Below are 5,527 nucleotides of genomic sequence, written 5' to 3' on the forward strand. Positions count from 1 at the left end.
TTGTTACTGTTTAAATCAAGCTCAATATTAGCTGTGATATCTTATTAAGACATAGTTAGAAATATTTTCCCTAAAACCAGATTACGCAAAACATGCTTGACAAGATTATTATTCTTTTCTTTTCAGATAAAAAATTAGACTAATTTCCAAGAGCAAGGCCTTTTTATTTTCTTGAGAATGCAGTGCATCAGGCACATTGTTTTTTTTTGTCTTCAGTTTAAAAAAAAAAGGACACCAAAGAGCAATGAAAACTTGCATAATACTAATCCTTGAAAACAATCTTAAAAAAATGCTTCTGCAATTATCTCATAAAATCTCACAATGTTTATCCATTCTATCTCACTACTTTATCTCAGATCATGTAAACACTCCTAATTGAGTTTCCTCATAATTTGCATGACAGTGGGATAGAACATGAACTTTGTATTATTCAGCACTGCTTTTTGGGGAGATTTATAAAACTATAAGACAGAAATATTTGGGCACCTTTCGCTAAATTGCCACAGCTTTCATTCCAACCAACCCCCCCTTTGCCATCCACTCTGGGCCTCTGGTACCTACCACACACACAGTAGTCCCCACTGAGCTGTGCGGAACTGGATAAATACCATCTCGTCAGAGGCTCTGTGTTAGCAGATCGCTGGAGGTAGGTGGCCTGCTGTGAGGCCCGACCACACTCCCACTGTTCTGGAGGAGCTTTAAGCGAAAGATCAGGTGTCCAGCCCTGAATGCTTGATTGAACTTAAATCTTTTGCATGTGCGCCATAACTCTCTCTGCGGCGCTATGCTCCGTGGGGCTCAGGCATGGCCAGCCTGTCAATTGCTCAAAGGAATTTGAGTCACAGTGGTTTTCTGACCTCCCTGTTTTCACCTATGTCACTGAAAATTATAATCAGATGCATTTTGTTTGCAGCGGTAGAGAGTTGCGTAAAAATGATGGATTAACTCTAAATGAAGTAAATGGTCATTTAAAGGCAGTAACAACTCGATATATAAACAAGGAAAGTACTAATGTATACAGGTATGCCTCAAAAAACACGTTTTCCTGTACTAGTACTTTGACACTATAATTTAAATTATAAACATACAAGTACACAACCAATAGTTATAATCATATAATATAATAGTTATATAATTAATTTTTGACTTATTTTATGATTATTACGTATTCATTTTTTGATTCATTTAATATTGAAGACATCCATTTGATTTTTCAGACTTACTTCATATTCCCCTTTCAACCAAGGTTTACCATGTTGTCATACTACACTCGGTTTGAATCCAGCAGGGGTCTTTGTTGCAAGGCAAGATACCAAAAATTAGTTTATCTACTCAAATTGTGGAATTCAAAACTGGTTTTCTGAACTCTTTTGCCTGGCCCACTGCTTTTGCTATGTCCCTAGATCCAGGCAATCAAACAGGAAAGTAAAATGTTATAATGGTTAAGAATGATGGTCAACAGTACAGAAAATAGACAAATTTGTACTTAAATCAGCCAAGGAGGAACTTTCATTTTGTGTTGATTCTGGTGGCCCCTGTGGACAAAAGAGGTACTGTTACTACCGCCTCATTTCATTGATTTCAGGGGGAAGTCATAAAGTGAACTTCTGTTGTTGACAGTAAGAAAAATAGAGAATAACACCAGCTTTATCCTTTAAACGTATATCAGTTGGTGTGTGAAGCAGACTGACTCATAAACCACTGCATCGGCACCGATACTGATGCTTCAGAGGCCGCCAGTGCACTTGTGATTGTAAGGTGTTACAGGGTCTTAAAAAAGTCTAATCTAATCTAATCTGAAGTTTTTGGCCTTTAAACCTTGGACACACTACATGGCTTTCAAACTTATATAACGTAAATGGGAGTCTGTCTGGTCTCCAAGCTACATTTAATCAGGAGTTATCAATAACACCATTAATAACAAGTTTAAAAACGGGTACAAAGGGCAACCATTTACACCATGCTGCCATTACAAACTGAGTAAAATAAGATAAAGATTAGCCTGATTAGCCAGCGCCAGTAATCAATACAAACATGATTAAACTATTAATCAGACTAATAACTAACAGCAGTCAATGCCAGACAACTTTATTTACTTTTGCATAGTGTTTCTGTAGTAGTGACAAAATGTTACAAATAAAAAATATACATAGAATGTTGAATTAAACTAAAATCTCCCTGCAGTAAAGTCCCATAAGAAGCCTTAAATTTAACCTGTTGAAACCTGCAAAAACAAAGATAATGACTTACTATCCTTCCAGTAAAAAAGTGCAGTTGGCCATTTATTTTATGCTTGTTTGCACTGACATCTTTTACATTTTTTCACTGATCTGGTCTCTGTCCACAGGCTTTGTGTGGAGAGTTGGATACCCGGTCCACGGAGCAGAGAGAACACTGAGAGCTGCTGCGCTGCTGTGGGCAAGCTAACTGTAAGTCATTAACTGCCTTCCTATAAACCTTATGATACAACCAAGTTGTATAAGCTTGTGCTTGTTAACAAAGCTATGTGCAATTTGAAAGTATGTGTTTCATGTTCATTCTGTCTTGATAGACTTTCCATAACAACATATCTGGCAGAGTTAATCTGTTTCTTCAGAGGCCAGGACCAGTCTGTGATTTAATTTAAGAGCACACAATCAAATGTAATTCATGCTATAAACACATTGGCATAGTGATCACCCAGCCGCTGCGGTTCACTCAAGCCGGTTGAAACCAAACAATCATTTCAATCCCTTGAGCACATTTTCTCAATATTTCTTAAACCCCTAACTGAGAATTTTGATTTCTGTGCTCAGTTCATGCTTGAACTTCTATATCTTTTTAAAAATATGACTGATAAGTCACTCTCCAACAAACACACTATTTGCATCCTGTACTAGGGTTAAAATGAACGTGATCTGGTGGGAATTTGGGACGTTGGTGCTGTCTTCAATAAGGGTGACAATTTAGATTTAGGCCACCAATTTTACTGTATATTGAACTGATTGGTTATTATCATGTTCTGATGAAAAGAACATCTTGTTTATGGTCTTGACAAGAAATGGTTAGGCAATGGGAACCAAAAGCAAATGTAAATAGGCTCAAATGAAAGATGACAACCATTCCTTTCTAATGGTACCTGGTGCTTTTAGATTAAGATTAGGGCAGTATACTGGTTTCTAACAAGCAATTGTCTGGCTATTCAATGTTGCTTTGGAACGGATAGTGGTTCTATATTGTATATCCAATACAGAACAGGCCATTGGTGTCTCCAAATGGTTTTTTGGATGCTCATGACTGGAACTTGAGTTCTTCCTGCCAGGTCACTTTAGGCAGTGAGCTAACCATATTAATTTTAAGTAAAGCATAGTGCAGATGAAGTTTATCTAGCTTGACAAGTGGAACACATGGTAATGCTGTGTTCAAGTTGCTTACACTGACAGGTAAAAAAAGCTAGCAGCACAAATTAGCTTGACATGTCAGACTAGTTGGTTATTCAGTGATATTTAGAATAGCAGTTGCTGCAATATAATTTTTTTTGACAAGATAATTAGTTGTGCATGTTGCTGTAGCTGTGATAACTACCAGTGTGTAGTGTGTTGTGATGACCTATGTGACATTTCTTAGGGATCACAACCAGTTATTATAACCATAACTACTGAATATGGTGATTACAGGGGTTAGATCATGCACAAGAAATTGTTTGCCAGAATTGTCTTGTTATTTGTTGTTGTTGCCACGTCCATCTCCACCTGAGTTGTTCCAGAGACAATGATATTAGGTGTAAATTGCTATCTTGGAGCACTGGAATATTACTGCCTGTCCCTGTGGTTCAGATTGAAATAAGCCAAAGGACTTCAGTGTCTGTTCAGTGTCTGTGTCTGTTTCCCCATGTTTGCAACTAATTGCAGATTGATTTGAAGAAATTAAAAAGTTGTGGTTGTTCTTGCTGAACTAAAAAAGTTTCAAGCTCTTTCTTCCTCTTGTATTGAGCTGGAACCACAGTTCTCTTCATAAGGCAGAGAGCTACTATTAAAACTACTGCTGTTAGTGCTTTTTTGCAGTACCTTAAGTCCATCTATGGAAAGTCACCATCATTCATAGTAATTGAGACTCAATATGGAACCAAAGTCGGACCCAGTCCAAATTATAATAATTGTTATATTTAGCATCCCATATTTCTGCGGGTCTTGAGTCTGAGTGTCTGTATGTCTGAAACCTGGAGGATTTGAGCAGAGTTACCTTCATGCGTGCAGCATAATCACTGCAGGGGAAAAATGTGTTTTGTGTGGGAGTATCATGCTGCTGTCAGTGCTTCTTGGTTGTGTCTGACCGGTTCTAGTGTTTCATATTGGGTCTCTTTGTCAGAAAATACAAATAAAAATCTGGTTTGGGTAGGTTTTTCAAAGTTCCAGTTTGGATGAAATACAAACTTTTGCTATCATACATTTTTTTAACCAAACAGTGCATTCATCAGTGTTTGGCAGCTACCGTGTATAACAGCAGTCTTATAGTGCTGGTTAGCTTCACAGGATCAACTGTGGGTTAAACTTTTTTTTCTCAAGGACTCGTGATAGTCACACTGTTGAAGGATGGGTGTTACATGTTCATTTTTGACACAACTCAGTATCCAAAGAAATATAGGTGTTGAAGGGTTCTGTGCCTCACAGCCAGTGCCAACATTTAGCGGTAACGTAGGTACTGTGATTTTTATGTAACGAGGTGAAAATTGATGTGTAGTAAGTCCAACTTTCACGTGTTAGACTGCACTTTTCATCTCACTTGCAGTTTTTGGCGTTTAATAAAGGGTAACTATGATCTTTCTCTTAGCTTCACCAAGTGTTAACCTTAGCCATAGTTTGTTTGCCATAGCTAGGACTGTTTCAAAGTCCGAAAAATGGTTTCTCTCTGTTTCATAATGTTGTTTGGAGAAGGTTTGTTTTTAATATCGAAGCCTAATGAAACAAGCAAAACCAACGTGGTACTGAATACTTTACCTGGTCAGTGCTTGTAAAATATCCACTGTGGGGAGATACAGCTGGAGCCCCATGTACTGACTCCCATATTTGACTCCAATCTGGGGCCCTTTCCTGTCCATCTTGTAGCCTTCCAAGTAAAGAGAAAAAAAAATTTACCGTAAGATATGTAATACCGGTTAACACCGAATGAAATACAACATTTTGCAGAATCGTTTGTTGTTTAATGACGGTTAATCCACAGCAACATTTTCCCTGCTGGCTCCAAGACTCAAACTCGCTCTACTCTGTACACTCTACTCTCTACTCTTGTAACAATAACCCATTCATGTAAAGTTGTTTTTGTCAACTTTTCGCTGTTGCCTTAAATCCTAATTAGGCTTTGTAGTCAGATTCTTTAAATGCCCTTGTGTTGGGAAGAGGCCGCAGACAAAATAAGAGCCAGGACAATGGGGGATCTGTACACACATGGCAGTTTATAGTTGATTGCCAGAGGAGGTCTGGTTATACTAAGCCATTTGTGTCTTCCAAAACACAGGCCGGACTAATCGCACAGCCAGTCTCCATGTCCT

The 5,527-nt window shown here is 38.1% G+C and overlaps 1 protein-coding gene across 1 annotated transcript in view; it reads left to right on the forward strand.

The window, feature by feature from the left end:
* Window positions 1-32: 32 nt before the first annotated feature.
* LOC118331423 (homeobox protein PKNOX2-like) overlaps window positions 33-5,527 on the forward strand; it is a gene marked incomplete at its 3' end in the record, with an annotated part of 62,037 nt that continues 56,542 nt past the window's right edge. Inside the window, 2 exon segments of the mRNA XM_035666351.1 lie at window positions 33-646; window positions 2,348-2,429.

Source organism: Morone saxatilis, unplaced genomic scaffold (assembly GCF_004916995.1).
Source record: "Morone saxatilis isolate NCDOM2014 unplaced genomic scaffold, NCSU_SB_2.0 Contig20, whole genome shotgun sequence".
Classification (NCBI taxonomy): domain Eukaryota; kingdom Metazoa; phylum Chordata; class Actinopteri; family Moronidae; genus Morone; species Morone saxatilis.